The sequence below is a fragment of the Struthio camelus genome, chromosome 18, assembly GCF_040807025.1.
Source record: "Struthio camelus isolate bStrCam1 chromosome 18, bStrCam1.hap1, whole genome shotgun sequence".
Taxonomy (NCBI): Eukaryota; Metazoa; Chordata; class Aves; order Struthioniformes; family Struthionidae; genus Struthio; species Struthio camelus.
In genome coordinates this window covers 8,722,347-8,738,812 of record NC_090959.1, presented here as the reverse complement: position 1 = coordinate 8,738,812, position 16,466 = coordinate 8,722,347, and the positions used below count along the sequence as shown (strand labels likewise).

At 39.4% G+C, this 16,466-nt stretch overlaps 1 protein-coding gene across 19 annotated transcripts in view; it reads right to left on the bottom strand.

The window, feature by feature from the left end:
• Positions 1–16,466, bottom strand: part of NCOA3 (nuclear receptor coactivator 3) — a 98,863-nt gene that overhangs the window by 53,825 nt on the left and 28,572 nt on the right. For 2 of the 19 annotated variants that reach the window (XM_068912622.1, XM_009671071.2), the window contains exon 3: positions 11,711–11,784. The exons of 16 other annotated variants lie outside the window; for them this stretch is intronic. The gene's annotated coding sequence lies outside the window, so the exon portion shown is untranslated. Of the gene's footprint in view, positions 1–8,281; positions 8,426–11,710; positions 11,785–16,466 lie in introns of those variants that run through there. One more of the 19 variants, XM_068912625.1, reaches the window with a different exon arrangement.

Here is a 16,466-nt window from a genome sequence, read left to right as displayed (position 1 = left end):
ATAAAATTCTAATTGTTTCTTGCAGAATCAGCCGACGTAGAGTGCAGCGAACAAAATATGGGAACGCTAATTGTACAGAAAAGGTTGTGGTGGGCATCAGGTTCTCAGAGTTTACCATCAAGCTTTCAAATGTGTTATAAATAGGTCAATTGTTCCTATTTACTGTGCAGTCCAACTAAGAGCCACTGGTTTTCCAGCTGCCCCATCTGAAAGCAGATTTAATTTATCATTTTGTGTATATGAAAAATGATTACCAAGCTACCGTTAACAAGTCAGGCAGTGCCTTGGTACTAATGTACTTGAAAAGGTTTCACTGTGACTGTCATGTTAACAAGCAGGTTTCTTTTTCCGCAAGTACATCTGAAGCACTCTGATAGTCTTTTGTGAATTTTTAATAAAAGTGTCAAGATAGTTTTCCTAAGCAGGTTCAAAGCTCGCTGTGTTGAAAGATCAGAAAGTACTTGTGCTGTATCAAGGACTTTCCATCTCTGTATTTATACAAGTATTTTGATCCACTGAAACTTAATACACTGCTCCTGGGATTTTCAAAAGCACTTATCATTGGTCTAACTCTGCTTCCGTGGGATTCAGTGAGAACTCTATCATTTGCTCCAGCAGAATTACTTAGGTCAAAAGTAGTATTTATTCAAAATTTTATCTTCAGCAGGAAAAAAAAGATCTTTTACCTGAATGTTTTTATTAACATAAAAAGGAAAGATGCAGTAACTATGCTTTGTCCTGTCAGAAGACCTAAATTGCATTGAGAACCGGTTATTTCCCAGGCTATTTAGAAACATACCTGTAGATACAGCGCAAGGAGCACCACCTCCCCTGAGTTTAACTATTTGTTTGTTCAACTGTATGTTCTGGTACTATGACCTGTGTTAAACCTGGTGTCTAAATTTGAATAATTTCTATTTAAACTCACTATTCCAGTCTATTTGATGTTTTGTAAGAATATCAATAATAACCTAATAAAAATAGTCGTGTCCTATGTGTTCACAATTCTTATTTAAAAAAGAAATTGAAAACTGACCACTACTTATTTATAGGCATAATAGTTGATCTAAATGATCTTTCACTACTCACATTGAACATCACTGCGGCAAAAATCAAACAATAACCGCTGAAAACAGAGTCATAAGTCTAGTTGATAAGTTGCCAAAAGTCGCAGTATCTGCAGCAATGTAAATATCAAAATGACATCTCTTGACCAAGAAGGTCATTCATTACAAGCACTAATCAGAGCAAACACTAGAGTTTCAGCTGTATACAAAGGCTCTTCAGATTTTTATAGCATAAGGAACAGCAAAGTATGAAAAATTCCCCTTGCACGCAGGGTTTGCAGAATTCATTGCAACTGCTCTGAAACCAACACTGGTGATGTGATACTAGAACTGAACAATCAAGGCAGAAACCCTAATGAAAAGGCTGCAACCTAAAATAAATGAACTATTAATACCAACAAGACGATGTATGGTTCTCAAAAGCAACGTTTGCGTGCTCTGCTTAAAGTGAACCGGTATCAACATTACATATTTCTTAATGCTATAATCCTCATATCAACATTTCAAAATGGCTACCTTCAAAGAGAAAGATTATTAAATATATTCACATATTAGTGTATGTAGGCATACAAGAAAGGAAAGAAGAGGTACTAAGAATGACAAAAAATGTCAAATTAAGTATCACTGTACCTACCACTGACCAGTAAAAATACCTTGCGAAGCTGAAAGCAGTTCATTCACATCAGTCATTACAGTTCCTATTTGAAGTTTTAAAACATTACAGAAAACATGCAATACTTCATTGAGAAATTTTAGAAATTTTGCTTAGTCTTTAAATGATATTCTCTAATTTTCCTTTTGTCCTCATAATTCTTATGAAGACAACTAGATGATTTCCTTCCTGAAATCTTTTGCTCTTAAAACCAAAGGGAAATTTAGTTTGGAGGAGAGGTAAACTTCATCCATCTGTAGTGAAAGAGTTAAAATTCCACTATTTGTAAATGATATCACTGCTTTGGGTTATGGGAGGGCCACACAGGTCCTGGCATTTTGCAGTAAACACCAAATAGTTATTGGTACTGCTTTAGAAATTACACGTCTTTCCTAGATCTAAATGTTCTTAAAAATTCTAGGATCTTTGCAGAAGAACTCTGAATAGCGAGAAGGGATATAGTACTATCTTTGGGCAACTGAAGAGATTACTGCTTACTGCCCGGCCAGTCCCACGTGGCCAGCTAGTTATTGACAAGTTGTTCCTTATTAGCTGCTCAGGTGACTCACATCACAGCAGAGCGTTTTAAGCAAAATGAAACTGGGGTCTTAAAATACAATTCTGCAAACTGCAACGGTTCCGAATTGGCAAACAGCTGTCACGCAGCACAAGCAGGGCAGAAGTTCTTCAGCTACCCATCAGAGATCCTAACACACTAATAAAATATCATCTTTGGTCTGCTAGCTTACAGGAACAAAAAAAAAAAAAAAAAAAAAAAAAGACACTCTTAAAAACCACTAAATCCTTCCTCCTTCACTCCTCAAGAAGATGGCTGATTTTTTTCATGACTGTACTTTAAATATACTGAATTAAGTTTTCTAAAAGTAAAGACTAATTTTGCTTTTACAGCCAAGCAAGCCAGCATATTCCTAACTTTTTGAGGAGCCAATAAATGATGGGTAGCCTTCAAAGTTTCTCAAAGGCTACCCCGCACCTTTGTGAAACCTTTAACTGAAGCACACTGTGAAGATATCATGAACAGTATACTACTAAAAAAGTTCCATGCAACAATACTAATCATGCTTTGACAGATAGTAAAAGCAAGCAAAGAGAAGGGGTATTTCCTTAATATAATGGCAGTGTTTCTGTCACTAGTGTGTTGATTATCAGCAGCTGTTTGCCATAAGATCATAGGATTTATCATGCCATGTCATATCTGTACTGAAAAAGGGTGAGGAGGAAAACAAGTCTACAAAAGGCAGCTTTAGCTTCTAGGAATTAGTAGGAAACTAATATATACCATACAATATCCTTCAAATACAAATTCTACAAACTACAGCTGTAAATATTCTCCTATCCAAAAAATGCAAAATGCTTCTTAAGATGTTAATAACTTGTCCAATATAATGTGCTTAAGTTTATAGGCAAAATTTTTCTTACCAATTTTAAGTGCATTGACTTTTCATTTAACAGGATTCCTCCACCGCCCTCCCCCAAACACATAAGGCTCCAATTTATTCTTCTCACATGCCACGTCCTGTTATTTAGCTCCTGAAAACCTCAATTTTAAACTTTTATTCTCTCTCCAAACATTTTTTTTTTGTACCTCTTGCAGCAAATTTAAGGAAGTTCCATGCTGATTTGAATTTTCTTCATTTTCAGTTTTAAGATATTTCAAAGTAGATTCCTTAAATCCTCAGTTTAAATATTGTCTCCACAATGAGCCGGTGAAGTTGACACAGGACCCAGGAGAACAACATTACATAGGTTGTAAAGAGGCAAAATGAAAAAAGAAGGAAATTCAAAACAAAGTAACTGAACTGCCTTTCCTACCTTAACAGTACTGGAGGGAGAAGAAGGGGAATGACAGCTTTTGAAATAACAGATCACCTAATGAATATCAGAAGCTGGAAAAGTGCAAAGGAAGCATAATATATTATGCCAAATATTTGCCATATACCACTTAAAAGTATTAATTCAAAATTCTTGACATTATTACCAGCATATTATGGGAAATGCCACTATTTACACAGGTATTTTTTCTGTGAACAATGACAATCATAGATCAATTTAAAAGGATACTGAGACCAACATAGAGCTTGCAATTCCCTTTCCTCCTCCTTCTCCTCCATTTGCATAGCCAGGATAATTCAGTTCTGCCCTCTCAATTTATAATTACGTTAAATAGGCATTGAATGAAAAGTAAAATTACTTCTCCTACCATGAAACATAAGAACTTCTTCTTGAAAATAAAACAAACTTCTTTTCATAGTTTTCCATCTTCAGTAAACATGGACCCTATTTTTCTCCCTAGGACAGACAGAGCCTACAGCTACAAAATATGCACGTAAGTACAGCTAATTTTCCTGGCCTCCATCACATCATAGCCTTGAGATTTATTATAAAAGATTTATTACAGTTCTCTGTTCCACTGCTTGAAACAGAAGTATGTTTAAGTAGCAATATCCAAAACAAAAAATATTCATCCTCCATATTCATCCAGAGCATCATCCCCAAACGGCTACAATGTCCTGTTGGAGCTAGCATTACAAAAGGCCGGTCGTTTTTGCTGGCATATCATTTTTGCCGTGAATCTATGTGTCTTCATCAGATTCTTGACTTAGCAGGACATTCCCCGATTTTACTTTGACGATGAAAGTTGACTAATATAGACTACTTATTTTACTGCGCTTTTAACTTACTTACTTTGGAGAAAACTATGCATTTCTATAGACATCCATCCATTTGGAGAGAGTGAACAATGGGCATGGTGCAGTGACACGCCATGGAGAAGTTTTGATTTCACAAACTGTAAAATTGATCCCTTTTGTTGTCTTAGCCTTCCAGGAAGGCTACATACCACAAACGGGTGAATGCAACAGTTATGGAGCATTTCAGACAGTTTTCTGTTTTCCATCTGGCATCTGTTCATGGATGCAATCTCTCTATTATTTAAATTTCATGCACTATTTTGAGAAAGAGCCAGATGGGTCATGCTGATAATCAACCTACAGGACAACTGCTATTTACTCAATGAACAACAGAAAGAAAGCTTGGAGAAACTAGTGCTGGTGGTCACTTAGGATAGGTAAGAGCAGCTTTCAGGAATACCAAAAAAAAAAAAAAAAAAAAAAAAAAAAGAGGAGGTGAATGACAAGGACAGCTCTATGTTAGCAGGTGGATTTGCTCTGAGCAATCCTACCCAGTCCTGCCCCTAGCCCCAGAAGTCCCACACAAACAACTGGAAAATAGGTTTTAAAGTCATAATGAAAATAAAGCAGACTTTTCCGAAAACATTGCAGAATAAACATCCTGGTCTGCTCCTTCAGTTAAAAGTCAGTAGCAAAACAAAGATTTACCCTTTTTGTGGTCTGAGAGACTGAGATCTCAACTTAAAACAACCTATTAGGGCACATCAACCCAGAGACATGTAGGAGCAACAACTCTGTAGATAGTACCACCTACAGAAAAGCATAAAATCCTTTCAGCTATAGCAACCAAACCTTATATTTACCACATTTTTCAAGAAAGTGCAGAAGGCTACACATAATTCACAGGTATTTAGAGAAAATCTGCTTCGCTAGGATCACACCACTCTGTTCTGCATAGTTTTGTGTGCGCGTACATGCACATGCACTCACATATACATGTAAAAGATTTTAAAGACAATGATTCCTAAACTCTAGTGCTGGAGAAACAAGACTCTGAGTATATACACGTACGCTTAAAAAAATCAACATGTCTACAGCTTAAAAAGTTTTGTATCTACTCATCTTGCTGCATCCTGATAGCATGCAAGAGAACTTAGAACGCTTAAGACGATGCTAGCAGGGAAGGTGAGAGAACACACTGATTTTATTCACTGCCTTTTAGGAAGTTGCTGTTATAAACCTGCTCCAAGGACAGAGCAAAACTGGATTTGAAAGTTGGTTCAAAGGACCTTTAGTCCTATTAAAAGGTATGTCTCCATATCTAACAGCTCTTCAAAGACGGATCTACATTCTGGAAACTCAAGCCAGCATTGTTGCAGAGGACCCACAGGGACAAGAGTTCACTGTTCACTGGAGATCCCCAACAAGATAGCGACAGAACTGCCTGGGAAGAAGCAGGGAAAAAGCTGCTTATTGAATCCTGTGACAGGAGCAGCACCTGGACTGCAGATAGGAAGTGTCACCTCCAACTGAAAAGGAAATAAAAGCAGAGAAGGCAGAAACACTTTGGTAGTGTTTCAGAAAACAAAACAAAACAAAGCCTCTAGACAACTGCAGGCCTGCTATTTTCAGCATCTCATTTATGCCAGAACCGACACCTAGGAATTCATTTAGGAGAGGCAGGGGTGCGAGGTGACTGGCTTTAATACTAGATCCTGGAAACTGGCTCACCGTGCAACTAGATGACCCAGGGGAATGAACCAGCAGAAACTTTGAGACAGACTATAGAAGCAGAGTATCAACAATGATTTTTGGAATACAAAGCCACGTGCTCAACTGAAAGGCCGGACTCTAGAATCTCTTCTTCCTCATCTTCCGTTTTTCAGAAAAACAGGATAACAGGAACTGCTTACTCCAGACAACAGCTAGACCTCAGCATGAACTTGTCCATTTCACATTTCTCGCAGCTTGGAATTCTTGGTGGGGAAAAAAAAAAAATCCTAAAAGGACATTTTGCTGCCTCTAAAGCAGCCAGCAATTTGCACAAGGAAATTGAAGGGATGCAACCAACCTCAAAGCCTGTCCTGAATAAACAGAGTAGAAAAGTACAGAGCTTAGTAGTTCATTTTCAGTTTGTGACTTCTCATTCCGTGCTTTCAGGTTACAAAATGCACTGATAATAGCATTCAGGATATTTTTATTAGAAATAAAGGTTGCATTACTGATTTTTGCTGTTCAATAGCTGTCAATAATAATCTTCAAAAGCCATAAATCAACCAGTTCCCACTCCCCTGAAAAAAAAAAAGGATTCTTTAAAGTTACAGGATTTACAAGTCTAGTGAGTTTGTTTCTTTAGTCTGAGAGTCAGTGTTCATTTTTTACCAGTTTCCTACCCTAATGCTGACTTATCCAGTAACGTGTTAAGAGATTGCCCATTTCTAGCATATACACAATTTAACTTTTAGAAGAATAATTCACAAAGATTAACACCACAATACATGTGCACTTAATGCTACCATAATGCAATCAGGCAACTGTACAGGAGAAACCTTTCCGATAGGGACATTTAAATGACACTTAAATAATGGAGCTCACAAGTGATTCTTAGTTCTTAATGGTTGTTGCTCAACCGCTCTTCTCTCCTTTAGAAGAGCATTTATCCCGTTGCACTGTGATACGCAACATGATTTGTTGCTTCGGCGCAGCTCCTTTGGGAAGGCGGACGAAGCAGACAATACGCACACAAGCACAGTGAAGACAGAACAAAGAATCACAGGGAGCAGGGAAAAATAAACTATATAATAGCTGCTGCTTGGGAACACTAACTGGAACAAACAGGGAGGCCACCAACTATCATCACAAGCACATGTTTCTTTTGCTGTTGCAAGGAGAATTGCACACAAGAGGGGGCAGGGGATCTGCTATTAATCATATTATACTCATTGTTCCCTCGATGCTGCTGGCAGTGCTTCAGGAGACTCCCTCCTCAATTCCCAGATAAAACTGTAGCAAGAACAAGAGCACTCTGAAGCAATGCCGACACCAAACCTTCACAATCTTGTCCTACGGTGCTAACGCTGCTGTAAATTAAACATTTCTTAACCAGGAAAGAGCTGCTCATGCAACTGCGTTTTACAAAATTCAAATCACAGCAGTTGAGGGCTCCTCCCCACCCTAATCTCATTAGGAAAATGAGCATGCTATATAAACCTGACAAAGCTATTTGCAAGAACAAGCCGCTAGAGAGGTGGAAACAGCGGCCTGAACTAGTCAAGAGCCAAGTTCCTTTGTCAAGGAAGAGTTTTGAATGTTATCTCTGAGTAAGGCGCTGAGTGATTCCTTGATTAAGTGGCACTTAACATTCAGTAAGCTTAATGTTGCAGGACGGAATAGCAGGCTAATACCTGTGCCGGCGAGGGGGAGGGGGCAGCTGACGCACCGAAGTAACCGAGTCAGCTATTCTTTTGTCAGTGAAAAGACAGACATGTTTAAGGGGCAGGAAACATGAATTAACTAAATCTTATAGTCATACTTCATTGAAAACGTAATGCTGCTTTAATTTGTCTGGTTTGGCAAAGCTACAGAGGGAAGGTGGATGTACTCGACCACAGATATTCGGATTTTTCCAGGGCCAGAATCCGTGCAGCAGGGAGGTGACATGCACTGTAACAGGCTCCCGCGTTTGTTGCGGTCACCTTACCCAAATAAAAAAAATCGTACAGTAACATGGCTATCATAAGCCTTCTACACTCTGCACGCTGTGGATTAAGTTGAGCTGGCGTTACTTGTTTCCCAGACTGAACAAATACATTCCTTTATTTATGGAAGATATGCAAGAATTGAAAAAGATAGTAAAAAAAAAAAAAAAAAAAGAATTAGAAGTCTGAGAGGTAAAAGCGTATTTAACATACCAACTTGTGAAGTAAGTAGCGAGAACACTTCCACCTACGGTTTCAGTAAGAAGCCATTTTTATGTTAAAATTTAAAAAACAAATCCTTTATTAAGGAGCAGAGCTCGTTGCAGCCGGCATGCCAGTGTCTGATGACTCATCCTCCCTTCCCTAGTTTCTAATTAGCCATGATAGTCAGCATCAGTTCGGACTCTTTTTTTTTTTTTTTTAAACCACACAGAAACCATCTTGGAAGTTGAAAAACGGATTCCTACTTGTTTACTGATGAGAGTTTTAAAGGACAGCTGGCACAAGTAGTAAGATATTTTGCAGCTTTACCGTTAGTTGAACATGCAAACTACTTGCTTGTGCTTGTTCTCCTCTACTCCCCCCTCCCCTGGAGAGGCTGCATGCAGCACGGCACGATCACAGAGAATAAATACAGGAAGGGGGGGGGGGGAACCTCTGGTCTTGGCAAGGGGAAGGCGTTCCACAAGAACTGCTACAGGGTCAAAAGTTTACCGTGGTTTCAATTTCACCTTTCCGCAACCAATGGGAGCGCCGAGGCTGCAGACAACCGCGGGCGCAGCGCGGCCCTTAACCCCTGGCGGCCCGGCGGCGCCCGGCGCCGCGGGGCGCGCAGCTCCTCGCCTCCCCGCTTTGCGGCAGCGGGCGCGGCACAGCCCGCAGCAACGCCCTGCGAGCTAGGCTTGCTTTTTAGCGTGGAAAGAAAGTGAGAAAGGAGCGTCGTAGAAGTAGTACGTCGGAGTGAGTCGGGATTTTAAGAACTGCAGAAGTGGGTCCCCTACCCCCGTGTGAGGTGAAAAGCAGCTCAGTCATCGCAGGGCAGATACAGGGCACTAGCACAGCAGCGCTGAAATATGGAACTGTAAGTGACAACAGCGAGATTGTCTTGGCAAACAGGAAAGACTGACCTTGATTGGAGGGGTGGGGGGAATACTAGAACAGAATTGTCGGAAAGGATTCCTAACACACAGCCAAGATCTAAAGTGATTTACTTTCCTTCTCGTCCAAAAAAGAAATCAATATTGCCCTGGCATAAAACTGGGCAGCCTGAAGAGCAGCACTGCTGCCAACGCTGTCCAGAGTCTCCATAGCATCAATAATACTCTGATGGTTCAAGACATTGACGCCATAAAAGAAAGAAAGAAAAAAGGTACAGTCACCCTACATGGATGCACGTGGAATCAGTGGTTCTTCTTCCTCATGAAAATCTTCAGGTCTTCACAATCTTGCAACAGGAAAACAAGTAGCAGCACCTACAATCCTCCATCAGACATTACTTAAATATACAGCTGCCTACACAAGCTATTGTCACATACTGTGATAGTATAAACCCTACTACAGGACTAATTAAACTAGGGTAAGCGACTACTGTGGCAGCTAGCAGACTATCACAGGGAAGGGATAAGAATGATGAGCCTCAGGTGCATTTGATTAATGGACTGATTCCACTGCTTCCTAGAATTGCTACCTACCGTGTCCTATCTGGATGCCTGTCACAGGTTTACAAAATAGGTAATATTGACACTCTGTGATAACGTGCATTCCCAAGAAGATGGCTCCTACTCAGATTAAGTGTGCCCTGATATTTGATCATGATTGGCAATACTGTGAAAGCACAGTGGCCGCCGTTTAGTTATCCTCTGAAAAGGTAGCTTGACCATTAGAAAACACAAGGCTACAGAGGAATACAGTGATACGATGATACTGAAAATCATGACCAGAGTCATGAGGGAACTTTCAAGGGTGTATCTATGTCCTCCATAGCTGGGAAACTGTGATATGAAGTTCTTAGCTGGCTTAAATGGAAATTCAGAAATAAGTTTCAGGCAAGGTCCCAGCAAAAACAGAAGAGCTTAAAAATTTCACAGTGAAAGTGAAGTTTAGGTCACCTGCTTTCCAAGCTAAAATAAGTCAGTTACCTAGGCTCAGGAAGCTCAGAGCATGTGGGAACACTCTGAGAAGCACAGGACCATTAGATCAAGATCCTAAGTAGCAGGAAGTTATTTGACCATCTACTCAGTGGATAAGTTATTTAATTCTAAGGAACTCTTGGCAGTGAAGAGAATATTGTTAAACAGCAACCTGGCATCCGCCTGAAAGTGCGGATAATAGAATAATATTTGTGTATCAATATTTAGGCTTAGTCCTACTTGAGGTATGAATTCTAATAGACACCAAGAACCTGGGCAGCAAAGCACAATAGAAACTGCTTTGCTGCATCAGTCATGCTGTTAAGTACATCAATTCCCACCTTTTGAGCAAACACATAGCCACAGAGGTAGGAGAGTCTAAACTGTCTGAAAATTGAGCAGATATGTTATAGATCCTGTCCTCCTTATTTCGGTATGCAAAACATCTAAATTCTTCCTCTAGCTCCATAGTCCTGAAGTGAGTGAAGACTAAGGTTTAGGTTCCACTGTGTGCCTCCATTCAGTATCAATGGTTCCGAGTTCTGTCTTCTGATCAGTACTTCTGGTTTAAAGTTATCATAACATACAAAATTATGACAAAACCTTTCCAGAGTCCAAATACCATTGCTCTGGCAATGCAGTTTCATCACAGGGACTAACTCAGCAAGTGCAGTGGGGTCCCCCAAAATCAGGGCTGGGGCTACCTTTATTCTCTGGACAGTTGATAAAAATGTTGAAGGCAGCAAGTACTGAATGACAGGGGAATAGCAATCTATGATTATGTTTTGGCATCCACTTCATCTTAAAAAGCAAGTTTTAACTTTACACTTCAGCGTGCATAGCAACAGATCTAATCACCCTTCATTGGCCCTTGCAGACTATAGGAAAGAGGACTGAAAGCAAACTAAAGGAAGATGTGGATGAAGAGTTCTCTGTTTGGTGCAATACCAAATAGAATACAAGGCAGCATGAAAAGAGATGTATAAAAAAATGAAAGCAAGCGCAGCAGACAGGGAAACTAAGAGTATATTCAACCTAACAAAGGGCAGGGTTTTGTAGCAACCTAAAAGGGAATGATTAGCAGCTTTGACATGATCCTCAGTAGAATGATAAGTTATTGCATACATTTGCAGGATAGACAACATGGAATTAAGCATTCCAAACAGGCAGCTTGTAGCAATCAAGTCAGGACATTTTTGAGAACGTGTATTGAGAACGCATGTATTTTGAGAACGCAGTCAGATTTCTAACACGGGCAGAAAGACTGACAGAATCCAAATACAGTTGTGAGGAAATAAAAATGAGTAAATGCGCCACCAAAATGCAGAAGAGGCTTATGCTGAAGGTTCCAGTTAAGGTAGAACTCAATATTCCATACCCTGAAACCAACCAGCTGTTAGATCGTTTAAGATAATACACATGACAACCTACAGGAGAGAAAAGCATTAGTCAGGTGCCCGGTATTACTGATTCTCCAGAAAGATTCAGTTTGAAAACTGGTGAATTATCTTACCCCACAGCCTTAACAGCTTTCACAGCACTCTGTAGTGATGAAAGTTATGCTGGTCCCAGCCATCTGCATAGGTCCTGAGGAAAGGCTAAAGTCATAAACAGACACTCTTACAGGCAGCTATGCCAGCTAAAGATCCTGTCAACAACCTTCCATTTTTATAACCCAATTCACAGAAGAGTTTTGGGCAAGATGAAGGAAATCATGCAAGTACTCCCCTAAGCTGCTTCAGGAACAGTCAAGCACTCCGTTTAAGAGCAACCAATAAAAAATACATTATCCAGCTGGTGGGCAAGGTCAAATAACAGTGATTTCTTGAACAGGCCCAGGTAAATTCTTTTCTTAATCTATGCAAATAAGCAGAATAGCTTAACACAGCTACCGTGAGGTAAGTGATTAAAATGCACCAAGCTAGAGGTGGCCTGAAGATCGCAGCTGATTAAGATCATGCCTCATTACCAAGCTTTTCTACTTTGCTTTAAAAAGATAAAAAAAAAGAAAAAGAAAAAAGTTAGCAAATGACACTGTATTTCCATAGTTTAGCTAGGTTAGTTTTGCCAACAGTAATTTAACACTTAATTACCATATATCAAAGGATATTTTCCCCTCAATAACAGTGTTTTTGTTATTTTACCTTCTCTAAATACCATGTCATTTTAGAAAAAAAAATCTGTTAAGGGGAGATATCATAAATAGATTCCCATTTTGTAAGATGGCCTCATTTAAAAAGAAAATGGATGCTATAAAATTTTACATCAAGTCAGCATGTTACCAAGAAGCTTTTCTGTGTGTTCTGAATTTGATTAATACAAGCCAAGGTCACTTCCTGAAAGATGCCTACTGCTGCAGCTGCAAGCAAACTAGACTCCTCTGAGCTCTACAGCTGGGGGATGGGAAGAAGATGCCAGCAATTTCTAACACAGATTCTCCAAAAATACACTAATTACAAAACTTGTGTAATACTTAGAAGTGTTTACTAGATCACCACATAAGTGACCTATTAACTGAAGTCTAAGTCTGTATAATCACATGTTTCCAAGCAAAAACAATTTACAGCAATGCACTGGCATGTTCGTAACAAATGAGAAATTCTGAGGGCCCTTTACTAAACTTTATGCAATTCCCTTGAAAAAAAACATTTTTTTTAAATCATGTATGTTTTATTACGCAGCTCATGAAGCTAATAAGAGACTGCCCTTGAATTAACAGCATGTCTCAATCCTACTGAGACTCCAAGGCTCCACCCAATCTATGCTGTGCCCTATTCTGAAGCCACTTAGGGAAAACACATTTGAGGAAAGCATGTTAGCTTTTTCCAGAAGTCTACAACATGTGTTTTTCCAGTTTCTGAAGACTATATATGTTGCTTGCAAAACCCATTTAAAAATGCAGGTGAACACAGATGATTTCTAAGATATTTAAAAAGTTATTTTAAAAACATGCCACATTTGCATTATGCATGAGGCCAAACAGATGTAGTTTCTTCCACTCCCAGATGCAATTAAAGCTTACAGGTCATGAAAATAAAATCTGTACCAAATAAGAGGGAGCATTATTTTGTTTTCTGAATGTACAAGTAAAACTCTTCAATGTGGAGTACCAAACAGTGAGGAAAGAGGGATTGCTAAGAAATGTTTAAAACCACACACCACACACCAACAGGCATTTTCCCAAGGGCATCTGTTTGTCAGGCAAAGGGGCCCCAGTGTCTTTATTTATGAACATACACACAATTTAATATACTTCATCTCTAAAACAGTCTTGATATACCTGACATGACAATTCACACTAACCTAAAATTCAGAGGATCTGCTGAAAGAGTTAATTTTTACAAACTTCTGTATTAGAAAAATAACATTCTTAGTGTAGGGTGGACATCTTTGCCTGAAATAGAAAAATACACTAAAGCACATCATTACCTATGCGGGCACAGCTACAGCTGTGGTTACAGATGCCTAATATTTTCCATCACAGAACCCTGTTCTCATTCTTTAATGATTGTCTCACCCCCCCCCCTTTCCCCCAGGATTACTTTTGGCCCAAGACTTGCATAAAATTGGTTCAACCACATTTAAAAACAGAGTGGAGAATTCTGTTGAACAAAATATAACCTTTTATGCAATCTGAGAACTTAAAGCTTTAGAAGAGAAACTGCTCAAATCCTAGAACAAGCTAAACTTTATCCTGCTGCCCCAATGAAGAGAGCTGCACAGATTGTAAGTGCCTTTATTTGCACGTGCTCAGTTTTGCTTTAAACCACTTGCCAAAACCCTCAAGTATTTTATCTAACTGAGTAAGCTTTGTCCCTGCACAGCTCCTCGGTGCTGACAGGACAGAACATGTTTTATCACAGCATTATAAAGACCAAGTGCAGCTTGTCTATAACCTGCCAGCTCTGAAGCAGTTAAAGCGGCTGGCAGCACAGCAGCTAGTAAACAGGGACATTTTCTAGGTTACACTGCCCCACCCACCCACAGCATCCACAAAACAGGAGGCTGCAGCAGGATCAAGAGATTAGCAGAGGCCAACACCCCCCCCTCCAGTTCCAGACTGCAGTAAAAAAAGCAGACTGGGGGCGCAACCAGCCCCCGGAGAAGGCAGGCCCGTTCGCGCAGCCCGAGCGGTATCAAGCCCCCGGAGAAGGCAGGCCCGTTCGCGCAGCCCGAGCGGTATCAGTCTGTGCTGTGGAGGCCAGATGACAACCTTGCTTGCAAACAGAGCAGAAATTTTGTTACAGCGAACTGTACATTTTTCCATGTGCTTTTTAATAGTTTGAATGTAACTTTGTAGAGTTTTAAGGTTGGGAGGTCATCCAAAAACCTTAAAACAGTATTGTCAATCCTAACTCTAACGCTTCTTCCTTTAGCCCTTGTTGTGCATACGCAGTGGAGCACATATTGCTGTGTCCCTGCCTATTAGGCTGTAGGAGGGCCTGCCACCTATCAGTGGACAGAAAAGCCTACTATAGATTTAGTTGTGTCTGTTGTATCATCTCCAAGGTGTGTTACTACCTCAGCAAAGTAACTCTGCCTTCGTTACTATACGAAACGCTGATAGAATTGGTCTAATAACGGACAACTGAGCTCCGTCAAGGACTTGTATCCTACCTTGGCCTTTGCCCAACTTGGGTACACAAGGAGTTTCAGAGATGCTCAACGTAGGACACATTTATATAAAGAGTAAACAGACTGATTTAAAAAAAATACAGCCCAATAACAGTCCTCAACTTCTGATAAAGGATATGCATTCAGAACACATTTTTCAACTGGCAATTAAATCACTGATTTAACAGTTGGAAATATTTGCACCAGCCAATAAGGGTTGGAGGCACACAAGCTGGAAGGAAATATAATCTATAAATCATGTTGACTTGCCTTAAGCATATTTTGCTAGTCAGCAGATGCAAGATATACACACATTTATTCGTATGTTTGCACAAGAACTAAGTTATACAATAAATGTCAGTAAATATAATTATTCAACACTGTAAAGTAACTCATTTTAGTCAAAATTCTGGATACATTACCATTTTAAAATGTGAAATTCTCAGTTTACTTAAATATTGAACTGTAGTGAGTAAATCCACAGCTGAAAAGAAAAAACCCTAGGTTCATATTTTGAAAAAGTCTTTGGGTGCTGTGGGGAGAAGGCAGGGTCTCCCTCCTGCAGCTATCTAGTAGGCGTTTTCAGATTGCATATGCAGTCACACAGATTGCCCTTAATGGCCTCAACGCCTGATGCGTTAGAGCGCTTTCAAGAATTCCCCTTGCCGTTTCTCTTCATCAGGTCACTAAAATAGCTTAAAAAAATATTCCTCTTGCTTTTCAAATTAGATCTTGCTATCCTCTAACCTAAAACGTAATAAAAAGTGTAAGTTATCTAACTTTTTGGCCCGTAACTAGGCTCTCAAATTTGAAGAGTGAGCACGACATTAGAAAACAAAAGCAAAGGAAGTTATTGAAGAAATGAAACCAAAATAGTTAAGTTTTCCATGCACGCTATCAGTGCTCACATATTTGTTGCACTGTAAAGAATGAAAAGTAGAGCTACTTAATGCAAAACATAACACGTCTAAGACATGATCTGACCTTGAAATATGGAGATGTTCCTAGCTCAATGCTGTAATCAAAATATCCCTATGATTAAATTTCAGTGTACACAGGTACAGTACACTTATGGCAGAGGCCTTTGTTTAGTTGAACACCAATACTTAATATTCAAAATCTGAAGTGACATCTATAACGTTCCAGTAAGTCTGAGCATGTCATCAGTTTAAAAAAAAACAAAAACAAAAACCACACACACACACCCTTCCTCTTTTCCTCTCCTTGTTTTTGCATGTTTCACTACACTACATTTTTGGAACTAACAGAGTTTATCGGCCTACTTTCAACTAAACTGCAAAATAATGTCAAAACAGGGTCATTCTCAAAATAATTCTTTGTCCCTCCACACTACACTCAGGTTATCTTGTTATATTTCAAACATTCCCCATCCTTTGTGTACCCATGGTTATTACATAGAGCATCTACTAAAAGTTACTGAGCAAAACTGAAAGCTGTAATATTGTTTGGCATGTCATTGTTGCAGCGAACACAGATTTCAGGGATCAATTCTTTAAAAACTAAGCTGAAAACTAAATAGGAAAAATAAGAGAAAGAAACAAAGGTTGGTGTCTTTGTTCAATGCTATACAAACTACGGAAAATTGCACCTAAAGAGGGGTTATAGAGCAGGGAGCTACAGACTTTCCTCTGATG